Raw genomic sequence first — 14,146 nt, 5'->3', positions numbered from 1 at the left:
AATAAAATTTATAATATACTACTTAAGTCTCATAAGAGAAAGAAAATTATAAACTGATTTCACCCATTATTTTAAATATTGACTTTAATACAAGTATGTTATATCAATAATCAATGGATTATACATTTAGACTGAATCACAAAATTATGAAGAATACTTTCAAATAAGTATGTTGTATCAATACTGCTAATTATTTGAATGTTTATAAGAATTTTAAAACTAATCCTCTGTGTTTTCATGTTGGCTTGTCCAGAGCATTGTAAATGTTCTGCTTTTCTTCACATAAAAGCTCAGCAAGACCTGTGAGAACACAGCTGAGCTCTGGGCAATGCTCCACAGTGGCTTTGAGATATTTTCTGGTGTTAATTGGCAGTTGTTTTTCACAAGACCACTGTGGCTTATTGGTATCCCTGGAGCTGAAGACTATAAGGGAGAAATGAAAGAGAAAGAGTCCAGTTCCCAGCAATAAGTCCTTAATTTAAATTTTCTGAAAAAAAATCTCTTACTCTCTCTCACATGTGAAATGAAATCTCAGTATTTCATTGTCCTTTATTTCCATTACATTTGAAATCACTTATTACTACGTATTCTGTTCATGGAAATTCATATTCAATAAAAACTGCATCTGAACATGTTAGGGTGTTTGTTCATTTGTTTGTTTCTCATTTAGAAAAGTGGTATTCACTTCTTCAGGTTATAATTGATATACATCTAAAAAAAGGGACATTGGTTTATTTATTTATTTACTTATTTATTTATTTTCTTTATTAATTACAGTTTATTTCCTTTGTATCCTCCCTGTGGTTTCCTCCCTCCTCCCATCCCAATCCTTCCCTTCCTCCACCCTCTGCATGCATGCCCCTCCCCAAGTCCACTGATAGGGGAGGTCTTCTTTCCCTTCCTTCTGATCCTAGTCAATTAGGTCTCATCAGGAGTCTTCTGTGGCCTGGTAATGCTGCTTCCCCCTCAGGGGGAGGTAATTAAAAAGCAGGCCAATCAGTTCATGTCAGAGACAGTCCCTGTTCCTATTACAATGGAACCCACTTGGATACTGAACTGCCATGGGCTACATCTGTGCAGGGGTCTTAGGTTATCTCCATGCATAGTCCTTGGGTGGAATATCAGTCTCAGAAAAAAACCCTGTGCTCAGATTTTTTGGTTCTGTTGTTCTCCTTGTGGAGTTCCTGTCCTCTCCAGATCTCACTGTTTCCCACTTCTTTCCTAAGATTCCCTGCACTCTGCCCAAAGGTTGCCCATAAAGTCTCAGCATCTGCATTGATAGTCTGCAGGGCAGAGCTTTTTTAGAGGTCCTCTATGTCAGGCTCCTGACTTGTTTCCTCTTTTCTCCTTCTTCTGATGTCCATCCTCTTTGCCTTTCTGGATAGGAACTGAGCATTTTAGCAAGAGTCCTGCCTCTTGATTAGTTTCTTTAGGTGTACAGATTTTAGTAGGTTTATCATATATTATATGTCTATATGAGTGAGTATATACCATGTGCATCTTTCTGCTTCTGGAACAGCTCACTCAGGATGATCTTTTCCAGATCCCACCATTTACCTGCAAATTTCCTCCTCCACTGCTGGTGGGAATGTAAACTTGTACAACCACTCTGGAAAGCAATCTGGTGCTTTCTCAGACAACTAGGAATAGTGCTTCCTCAAGATCCAGCTATACCACTTCTAGGCATATATCCAAAAGATTCTCAAGTACACAATAAGGACATTTGCTCAACCATGTTTGTAGCAGCCTTATTTGTAATAGCCAGAAGCTGGAAACAGCCCAGATGCCCCTCAACTGAAGAACGGATGCACAAATTGTGGTATATCTACACAATGGAATATTATTGAGCAATAAATACATTGGTATATTTAAAACACCTGTATGCATCTCTTCACTGCCAAGGTTGCACTTATTCCTACTTTTAATTATGTTCCACATATGCAATTTTAATTCAGAATATTTTCTTAAACAAGCAAGGTAGACCTCTGTCTTCTTTTCATCCTTTGCCAAATAGTTATTATAAAATATAACTTCCACATATAGAAAAGTGTATTCATTAATCTTTTAGCTTATACTTCTGAATTTTTTCTGGATACACAGCATTTGGTGAGTTGGTAATTTTATTTTCTGTAAAATAGAGAAAATAACTAATGTAAATGTATTCTGACTGATTCGATATGAGATTGGCTGTGCATGCCTAAGGCTAGTTTGGTTACATTTCCTAATGTTCTTTGTCCTGTTAAAAGCCTGATCTATAGTGCTCACCTCATTTTGCAATATGCCTGTTGCCTTCCCCTTCAGTAGTAACAATTAGGACCTAAGATTTCTGCAGAAGAAACGTCATGCTGAGTTGCTATTCTCTTGCAACTTTCCTCCAACATTCTCTTGCTTAACTTGACAATAAACACAGTCAGAGCTTCCTCCCCATCCATCTTTATTCTTCCTGGATTCTATCTCTGTTGAAAGCTGCATGATCGTCTCGCCAGCAAGAATGCACGCGGACACAAGAATCCTTCTGCAACAGGCCTTTTATTACAGTCAAGCAATGAAAGGAGGAGAGAGAGAGCCCCGATGTGGTGCTGTTTATATAAGCCCTGGTCGCACCTAAGTGATGTGTCAATACCCTGATTGGCTGCTCACTCTTTACCCCGTCTGACGGCTCGGGCTTGGCGTGCTTAGCGTGCTTACGCAACCAGCACATGCGTACTGGAGGTTCTTTACAGTTTTGAGGGCTGATGTCAGCGCCAGTAGATGGCGTCTAAGTCTCAGCTCTCCACATACCTCATACTTTTATCACTCAATATTTGTGAAAATACCAATGAGGTTTCATGAGTATCAATCCCATCCACTAAACACTCCCCCAGGTTTGGCAAATTTTGTTCATTTAAAGTTTTTCTAAATTACTGAAAGCCGTCTTTATTGAAAACTCTAAGTGGCCGAAGAAGAACTTTTGTCATTGCTCTTCCTGTTTGCATGATAAACTGAACTATTTTCATTAAACCATCAATTCACTTCTGTGTTAGTAGGAATTTTTACACAGCAATAGGAATATGTTGGCATCAGTGATTTTATGTAATTTATTCTATCTTACAAAGAACATTAGCACAGAGATGTCTAGGAATTCAATTAATATTTCCTTTAGGGTAAATTATTTATTGAACAAATTAATTTTATTTACTTTTGACATCAAGGGTTAGAGCAGCTGTATTAAATATTAATACTTATTTTACCTCCAAGTTAAGATTTACTGAATGGAAACCACATTGTTTTTATAATTTATCCCATTTTCTTTGAATAATATAGCATACATATGTGTGAATAAAATTTACAGTGAGAAGAGTAGGTCTTGCAATATTTTAAAATTTCTAATGAAATCATGCTGAATGTTAAAAGATTATATGTGAAATGATCATAAGTATTTAAGAAAAAGTAAGAAATAAATACTCATTATATAAGTCATGTGCAAAATGATATCAGATACTATACCTTTACAAAGAACTGCTTATGAAAGTTGAGTGCTTCAATAGGTATTTACTATGTAAACATTCTGCTGTTAGCCCAAAAATCAGTCATTACACTTTGATTCACTCTAGGTTTACTTAGTCTCCTCAACAAATATGATTTCTCCAGAACCTATTTCTGGTACATTTTCTAGAAAACATACTTTGTATGGCCTGACACAGACTAACAAGCATAAATTTACCAAAACAGGGTTTCAAAATAACTTTCATGCAAGTTCAGTCTCAGTGAGCCCCTGTGTGTTCAAGTTTGTTGATTCCATGGTTTTCTTATGGTTTCCTTGACCCTTCTGGCTCCTAGAATTCTTCTTTCCCATTTTCTGCAAGATTCACCAAATTCCACCTAAAGGTTAGCTGTGGGTCTCTGCATCTGTTTCCATCAGTTGATGGATGGAACCTCCCTGGTGGTGATTATACCAGGCACCTGTCTAGCAGTATAGTTGAATATTATTAAAATCATCATATTTATTCCAAGGGTCTAACCTTGGCTTTTTTGATATATGCTACAGTTGTGTGGCTTTGTGTTTCTGTGGGATTCCTAATAGAGAAAGTAGGGGCCATTTCTTATACTTTTGCCTATTTGGGGAAACTTGTCCTCCAATTGGTTGCCTCATTCAGATTTAATATGAAGGAGGTGCCTAGTCCTACTGTAATTTGCTATGCCATGCTTTGCTGATTTCTCTGAAAGGCTTCCTCTTTCCTGAAGGGAAACACAGGAGGAATGGATGGGATGGGGAAAAGTGGTGATAGGGAACAAGTGGGAGGAGAGGATGGAGGAGAAATTGCAGATAGGATATAATTAATATGTGATAGAATAAACTAATAAAAATTAACATCATGCAAGCTTCAGGAAATCCACAATACAAAGTAAAGATGAACTTTTTCATATACCTTATAAATGTATTTTATTTTGTTTTTGCTCAGGTAAACTTCCATAAAATTATATACCCTTCTTAATCTAAAATAAGTTACTACACAAAAACAGACTAAATATTCTATCCTAAAATCTCCACTAATCCTTTAGTCTAGGGAGATGATTTAATTCTTGAACTGATTGTTGTGCAAACATGATGGTTGGTGAAAGAACCAGCCACCAAGTTCATGTCAGAGATGGTCCCTGTTCCCCTTACTAGGAAACCCGTTTGGACACTGAGCTGAGATGGGGTACATCTGTCCAGGGGTTCTAGGTTATCTCCATTTATAGTCCTTGTTTGGAGTATCCGTCTCACAAAAGACCCCTGTGCCCAGATTTTTGGTTCTGTTGCTCTCTTTGTAGAGCTCCTGTCCCCTCCAGGTCTTTCTCTCTCCCCTTTCTTTTATAAGATTCCCTGCACTCTGCCCAATGTTTGGTTATGAGTCTCAGCATATGTTTTGATACCCTGTTGGGTAGAGTCTTTCAGAGGCCCTCTGTGGTAGGCTGCTGTCCTGTTCTTTGTTTTCTCCCTCTTCCAATGTCTGTCCCAATTGGCTTTCTGAATGAAGATTGAGCATCTTACCCAGAGAACTCCTTCTTGATTAGCTTCTTTAGGTTGTACTGACTTTAGTATGATTACCCCATATTATATATCTAATATCCACTTATAAGTGAGTATATCCCATTTGTGTATTTTTGCTTCTGGGATACCTCAGTGGAATACTACTCAGCAATTAAAAACAAGGAAATCATGAAATTTGCAGGCAAACAGTGTGATCTAGAAAATATCATCCTAAGGTTATTTTTTTAAGGTACATAGAAAAAGTATGGATTTGGGTGAGATGGTAGGAGGGTAAGATCTTGCAGGAGTAGGAGGAGCAGAAATCTTAATCAGAATGTATTGTGTATAAAATTTATTTTTTCATGTTTTTTTTTCTTTCAGTTTGTTCATATGGTATATCATATTGATGGATTTTATTGAGTATTTCTTTATGCGTTAATGTTCATAAGCAATATTGGTCTGAAGTTCTCTTTCTTTTTTTGTGTTTGTGTGGTTTAGGTATTAAGGTGACGTGGGCCTCATAGAATGAAGCTGGTAATGTTTCTTCTGTTTCTATGTTGTGGAATTGTTTGAAGAGTACTGGTGTTAGTTCTTCTTTGACCATCTGGTAGAATTCTGTGCTCAAAACATCTGGAACTGGGCTTTTTTTTTTTTTTTTGGAAGGGAGAGTTTGATGACAGCTTCTATTTCCTTAGGGGATTTAGTAGGACTATTTAATTAATTTCCTGATCTTGATTCAGCTTTGGCAAATAGGCTTTTAGAGTAGGACCTAATGATTCCTTGGATTTCTTCTGTGTCTGTTGTTATATTCCCATTTTCATTACTGATTATGTTGGTTTGGACACTGTCCCTCTGCCTTTTAATTAGTTTGGCTACTGGTTTGTCTATCTTGTTTTCTCAAAGAACCAGCTCTTGGTTTCGTGGATTTTTTTGAATTGCTCTCTTTGTTTCTAATTTATTGATTTCAGCCCTGATTTTGATTACTTCCAGCCATCTACTCGTCTTAGGTGTGTCTGCTTCTTCTTCTTTTTTCTAGTGCTCTCAGGTGTGCTGTTAAGTTGCTTGTATGTATACCTAAACATAGCAAAAGCAATATATAACAAGCCTATAGCCAACATCAAACTGAACAGAAATTGAAATCAATCCAACTGAAATCAGCGACAAGGTAAGGCTGCCCACTCTCTCCATATCTCTTCAACATAGTACTTGAAGTCCTTAACTAGAGCAATAAGAAACTAAAGGAGATCAAGGGGATGCAAATCGGAGATGAAGAAGTCAATGCATCACTATTTGCAGATATGATGGGATACATGAGTGTCCCCTAAATCCTGTAGCTGATAAACACCTTCAAAAAAGTGGCTGGATACAAAATCAATTCAAAAAATTTTGAAACTCTCCTGTATACAAAAGACAAAAGGGCTGAGAAAGAAATTAGGGAAACAACATCCTTCACAATAGCCACAAATAACATAAGGTACCTTGGTGTGACTCTAACCAAGCAAGTGAAAGACCTGTATGAAAAAAACAAAACAAGAGGATTCCAAGATGGCGGCGAGCAGAGCGCACCGTTTTGGAGAGGCAGAAGACACGAATCTTCGGAATTGGTGAGTGGAGAGTCAATCAAAGCTAGAATTTGGACTGTGGGGCTTTCTAAAGGAGAGGGGCCACCACAAAAGCGTGGAGTGCTAGTAGATTTAGATCGGGCACGGACTTCTCCGGGAAGGAAATAGGGCGCCTCCCTTGCTCGGGCCTCCTGCGGAGAAACCCCCGCCCACAGCACCAGGCAGCTGAGCGCAAAGCTCACATCCAGGAGATCAAGGCAGCAGAGACAGTGCTCCGGGCCCCTTACAGCAGCAGTCTGCTGTAACCACCCGTTGAACACCCAACCCCTCCTGGGACACTTCCCACTCAGGGCCCTCCAGTCCCAAGGATCGTCCCCTCCCCCATCCCGCTGACTTGATCCCGCGGCTTAGACCGCAGCAGGAAGTGCAGCAGAGCTCACGCCCCAAGCGGCCAGAGCGCAATAACCCTAGAAACCTCCTCACAGGAGGAGCCCAGGCCCAATCACAGAGCTCCAACCACTGAGCGTTAACCACAGAGACTCAGATCCACAATATAATTCTTCCTGGATACCAAAGCCGCAAAGCTCAGTGCTTGGGACCCAAGATGGGCCGAGGCAGGGAGGCAGGGCTCCAGACCCCGCAGCCGCAGCGGAGAGCAGTAACAGCCTGCTGAACACCACCACTCAGAGGAGAACACACCCCACCTAGGGCCCTCTCACCGAGCTCTTGACCTGTGGAACACACTCCCCACTACCACCACCACCCGGCTCTGCAGGAGTGCACGCACCGCCAACTCCATCCCACCGGAGCGCACGCCCAATACAGTGCTAGCCACAAAGACTCAGACCCACAGTACAACCCATCCCAGATCCCAAGCCTGCAAGTGGCAGCACAGACTACACAGGGCGGCCCAGCCAGTGACTGTATGGGACATCCAAACCCTCAGTGGCAGAAAAACAGCTGAATAGACACTAAAGACCAGCAGACCTGTAAAATCAATACCCGCACGCATTCTTCAACAGTGCTTGCGATCCCTTAGCGCCTGCAACAACTTCAGTGCCTGCAAAGCACCCCTCTCACACACTGAAGGCCCCTTCATTCACCAACACCCTGTCCCTTAGGACACACTCACAAGCACACGCTCAAACACATGCTACCCCGCATTTGCCCTTCTGCGCCTGCGAACTTTCCTTCTACAGGTATAGCTGAATAACCAACGCACACACTGAAACCACTAGACCTCACTAGACCTTCATTTTCCTGAAGAATTCTCCAGATACCAGAGAAAAACCAGTCTGACCTGCAGAATCCAGGAACAGACAGTGAACACGACAGATAACCAAATGGCCAGAGGTCAGAGAAAGAACACAACCAACACAAATCAAGATATCATGGCTTCACCGGCAACCTCCAAAATTATTGGACACTCCAACTCAGCAGAAACAGAAAAAGAAAATGATTTTAAAGCTATGATTATCCAGTTATTTGAGGCACATAAAGAGGAAACCAAAAAATCTCTCAGAGAAATAGTCATAGAGATTCAAACAGTTAAAGAGGATACAAAAAAAATCCCTTAACAATTTGGCCTCCCAAATAGAAACAAAGACAAATGAGGTGAATGAAGAAGCTCTTTTTTTTTTTCTTTTTTCTTTTTTTTTCTTTTTTCAATGCAGTTTATTCAGGAACCTTGAACAATCCTCGGACCCTGGGGAAAGCCAGCCCACAGCTTAAATAGCCTCTGGGTAGCCAACTCAGGCGTGCCACGTGGGCAATGCAGATAGGTCCACATACATGGAAGCAAGCCAGATCCTCAGCCTTAGCCAAATGTGGAATTGTTCGTGACAGAGAGCACTCACCATCGGGAAGGTGGAAGGCGGAAACCAGCTCCATCTTTAAGGCATAGCATTCTGAAGCTCTCTACAGTTCCCCCTTTTTGTTTTAGACGCATCAGGCAAGAGTAGAGGTCTGATCTCTGATATTAGAAATAAATTGGGACTTTGTACTGATGTTCATTTAGGTGTCATCCACCCAAAGAGCATCAGACCCGTCCGATACCTTTTTCTCAGAGGCGGGACCTGCGGCATCAACCCACATGCAATCAGACATGCTACGAAGAAGTTCTTAAAGAAACACATGCAAATATAGCCAAACAATTGGAGGCAGAAGCAGAGGCACTAAGAGAGGAAACAAACAAAAAAATAGAGTCCATCTTGGAGACACAGGAATCCACACTCAAACAGATGAAGGAAATGTTGCAAGACATGAAAACAGAATTAGAATCAATAAAGAAAACACAAACTGAGAAAACCCTGGAACTGAAGAACTTAGAGAAAAGAGAAGGAATCTCAAAGGTAAGCATCACTAACAGAATTCAAGAGATGGAAGAGAGAATCTCCGGTGCTGAAGATACACTCACAGAAATTGATACTTCTCTCAAAGCAAAAATAAAATCAGAAAAATCCCAAACACAAACCATCCAAGAAATCAAGGATGCCATGAAAAGGCAAAATATAAGAATAATAGGAATTGAAGAAGAAGAGGAGTCCAGGTTACAAGGTCCAGAAAATATTTTCAAGAAAATAATAGAAGAAAATTTTCCCAACCTAAAGAAAGAGATGTCCACAAACATACAAGAGGCCTACAGAACACCAAATAGACTAGACCAGAGAAGAAACTCCTCACGCCACATCATAGTCAAAACACTTAATCTACAGAACAAAGAAAAGATACTAAAAGCGGCAAGGGAAAAAGGCCAAGGAACATATAAAGGCAAACCTATCAGAATCACACCGGACTTCTCATCAGAAACTATGAAAGCCAGAAGAGCCTGGGGAGAGATCATGCGGGCCCTAAGGGACCACAGGTGCCAACCTAGACTACTTTACCCAGCAAAGCTTTCAATCAACATAGATGGAGAAAATAAAATATTCCACGACAAAACTAAATTTAAGCAATATTTGAACAGCAACCCAGCCCTACAGAAGATACTAGAAGGAAAATTCCAATCCAATGAAAACAAATACACCCAAGAAAACATAGGTTAAAGATAATTTCCAACAAAAGTCAAAAGCATACAAGCAATGATTCACAGTAACATCGCCAACTCCACAATAATAGGAAATAACATTGAATGGTCATTAATATCTATCAACATCAATGGACTCAACTCTCCAATAAAAAGACACAGACTAACAGAATGGGTGCGGAAACAGGAACCAACAGTCTGCTGCATCCAAGAAACACACCTAAGCAACAAAGACAAACATTACCTCAGAGTAAAAGTCTGGGAAACAGTTTTTCAAGCAAATGGACCCAAAAAACAAGCAGGAGTGGCTATCCTAATATCTAATAAAATAGATTTTCAACCAAAACTAATCAAAAAAGACATAGAGGCGCACTACATTTTCATCAAAGGAAAAATTCACCAAGAAGACATCAAAATTCTAAACATCTATGCCCCAAATACAAGAGCACCCACATTCATAAATGAAACATTATTAAAGCTTAAACCACACATTGATGGCAATACCCTAATAGTGGGTGACTTCAACACCCCACTCTCACCAAGGGACAGATCAACTAGACAGACACCAAATAGGGAAATAAAAGCACTTACAGAGTCCCTAAATCAAATGGACCTAATAGACGTCTACAGATCTTTCCACCCACACTCAAAAGAGTATGCCTTCTTTTCAGCACCTCATGGAACCTTCTCCAAAATAGACCATATAGTTGGTCACAAAGCAAGCCTCAACAGATATAAAAAGTTTGAGATAATCCCTTGTATTCTATCAGACCACCATGGACTAAAGCTGGACATCAACAACAATGGAAACAACAAAAAGCCGACACGCACATGGAAACTGAACAACTTGTTACTCAATGACAGCTGGGTTAAGGAAGAAATAAAGAAAGAAATTAAAGACTTCTTAGAATTCAATGAAAATGAAGGCACAACATACCCAAATTTATGGGACACGTTGAAAGCGGTGATCAGAGGAAAATTTATAGCACTAAGTGCCTTCAAGAAGAAATTTATAACATCACATACAAGTAACTTAATGGCCCAACTGAAAACCCTAGAAAAAAAAGAAGCAGATACACCCAAGAAGAGCAGAAGGCTGGAAATAATCAAACTCAGGGCAGAAATCAATCAATTAGAAACAAATAAAACTATTCAAAGAATCAATGAAACAAAAAGCTGGTTCTTTGAGAAAATCAACAAGATAGACAAACCCTTAGCCAAGCTAAATAAAAAGCAGAGAGAATCTATCCAAATCAGCAAAATCAGAAATGAAAAGGGGGACATAACTACAGACACTGAAGAAATCCAAACAATCATTAGGTCATACTACAAAAGCCTAAACGCCACAAAATTTGAAAATTTAAATGAAATGGACAATTTTCTTGATAGATTCCATCTACCAACATTAAGTCAAGATCAGATAGTAAGACTGAATAGCCCTATATCGCCCAAGTAAATTGAAGCAGTCATTAACAGCCTCCCTCCAAAAAAAGCCCTGGGCCAGATGGTTTCAGCGCAGAATTCTACCAGACCTTCAAAGAAGTGCTAATACCAATTCTCCTCAAACTATTCCACAAAATAGAAACAGAAGGAACATTACCAAACTCATTCTATGATGCGACTGTTACCTTGATACCCAAACAACACAAAGACCCAACAAAAAAAGAGAACTTCAGACCTATCTCTTTTATGAATATTGATGCAAAAATACTCAATAAAATACTTGGAAACCGAACACAAGAACACATCAAAGATATCATCCATCATGAACAAGTAGGCTTCATCCCAGGCATGCAAGGGTAGTTCAACATACGGAAATCCATCAATGTAATCCACCACATAAACAAACTGAAGGAGAAAAACCACATGATCATCTTCTTAGATGCCGAAAAAGCATTTGACAAAGTCCAACACCCATTCATGTTTAAAGTATTGGAGAAATCAGGGATACAAGGCACATACTTAAACATAGTAAAGGCAATATACAGCAAGCCTACAGACAACATCAAACTCAATGGAGAGAAACTTAAATCAATCCCACTGAAATCAGGGACAAGACAAGGCTGCCCACTCTCTCCATATCTATTCAACATAGTACTTGAAGTCTTAGCCAGAGCAATAAGACAACTAAAGGAGATCAAGGGGATATAAATAGGAAAGGAAGAGGTCAAAGTGTCACTATTCGCAGATGATATGATAGTATACATGAGTGACCCCAATAATTCAACCAGAGAACTCCTTCAGCTGATAAATACCTTCAGCAAAGTGGCTGGATACAAAATCAACTCAAAAAAATCAGAAGCCCTCCTGTATACCAAAGACAAAAGGGCCAAGAAAGAAATTAGGGAAACAACACCCTTCACAATAGCCACTAATAACATAAAGTACCTTGGGGTGACACTAACCAAGCAAGTGAAAGACCTGTTTGAGAAAAACTTCAAGTCTCTGAAGAAAGAATTTGAAGAAGATCTCAGAAGATGGAAAGATCTCCCATGCTCATGGATTGGTAGGATTAACATTGTGAAAATGGCCACCCTGCCAAAAGCAATCTACAGATTCAATGCAATTCCCATCAAAATACCAACCCAATTCTTTTCAAACCTTGAAAAAAAGATTCTCAGCTTCATATGGAGAAACAAAAAACCTAGAATCTCCAAAACAACCCTATACAAAAACAGATCATCTGGAGGTATCTCCATTCCCGATCTCATGCTCTACTACAGAGCAATAGTAATAAAAACTGCATGGTATTGGCATAGAAACAGAAAGGAGGATCAATGGAACCGAATTGAAGACCCAGAAATAAACACACGTACCTATGAATACTCAATTTTTGACAAAGCAGCCAAAACCATTCAATGGAAAAAAGATAGCATCTTCAACAGATGGGGCTGGTCTAATTGGATGTCTACATGCAGAAAAATGAAAATAGATGCACATTTATCACCCTGCACAAAACTAAAGTCCAAGTGGATCAAAGACCTCAACATAAAACCAGATACGCTAAATCTGTTAGAAGAAAAAGTAGGGAACAGCCTAGAACTCATTGGCACAGGAGACAACTTCCTGAACCGAACTCCAACAGCACAGGCTTAAGAGCAACAATCAATAAATGGGACCTCATGAAACTGAAAAGCTTCTGTAAAGCAAAGGACACCGTCATCAAAACAAAATGACTGCCTACAGATTGGGAAAGAATCTTCACCAACCCTCTATCTGACAGAGGGCTAATATCCAGTATATATAAAGAACTAAAGTAGCTGAAAAGCAGCAAAACAAGTAATCCACTTAAAAAATGGGGAACAGAGCTGAACAGAGAATTCTCTGTAGAGGAATATAGAATGGCAGAGAGACACTTAAAGAAATGCTCAACCTCATTAGCCATTAGGGAAATGCAAATCAAAACGACCCTAAGATTTTACCTTACACCCATCAGAATGGCCAAGATAAAAAACACAAATGACAACACATGTTGGAGAGGTTGTGGAGAAAGAAGAACCCTCCTCCATTGCTGGTGGGAATGTAATCTGGTACAACCACTTTGGAAGTCAATCTGGTGCTTTCTCAGACAATTAGGAATAGCGCTTCCTCAAGACCCAGCTATACCACTGCTAGGCATATACCCAAAATTTGCTCAAGTACACAAAAAGGACATTTGCTCAACCATGTTTGTAGCAGCTTTATTTGTAATAGCCAGAACCTGGAAACAACCCAGATGTCCATCATGGGAGGTATGGGTACAGAAATTGTGGTATTTCTACACAATGGAATACTACTCAGCAATCAAAAAGGAGGAAATCATGAAATTTGCAGGCAAATGGTGGGATCTAGAAAAGATCATTCTGAGTGAATTATCCCAGAAGGACAAAGACAAACATGGAATATACTCGCTTATATCGACCTAAAAGATAGGATAAACAAAATGAAATCTATACACCTAAAGAAGATAATCAAGAAAGCAGACATTGGGTATGATGATCTATCCTCATTTAGAAAGACAAATGGGATATGCATTGAACGTATGACAGGAGTCTACCGCAGAAAGCATCTGAAAGACTCTACCTAGCAGTGCTCCAAAATAGATACTAAGACTCACAACCAAACCTTCGGCAGAGTGCAGGGAATCATATGAAATAAGGGGAGTTTGATGTGGAAAGGATAGGAGCTCCACAAGGACCAAACATGTCTGGGCACAGGGTCTTTTCTGAGATGGACACTCAAAGTCCATGAGAGGATAAAACCTAGAACCTCTGCTCAGATGTGACCCGTGATAGCTCAGTAATCAATTGGTTTCCCATAGTAAGGGGAACAAGGACTATTTCTAAAATGAACTCAATGACTGGCTCTTTGACCTCACCACCTCCCAAGGGAGGAGCAGTACTGTTAGGCCACAGAGGAGGACTTTGCAGCCAGTCCTGAAAATACCTGACAAAAGCGAGTCATATGAAAGGGGAGGAGGTCCTCCCCTATTAGTGGACTTGGAAAGGGGCAGGGAGGAGATGAGGGAGGGAGGGTGAGATTGGGGAGGGAATGAGTGATACAGCTGGGATGCAGAATTAACAAAAT

Source organism: Meriones unguiculatus, chromosome 8, assembly GCF_030254825.1.
Source record: "Meriones unguiculatus strain TT.TT164.6M chromosome 8, Bangor_MerUng_6.1, whole genome shotgun sequence".
In the NCBI taxonomy this organism is placed as follows: Eukaryota; Metazoa; Chordata; class Mammalia; order Rodentia; family Muridae; genus Meriones; species Meriones unguiculatus.
This window is presented reverse-complemented; position numbering follows the sequence as displayed.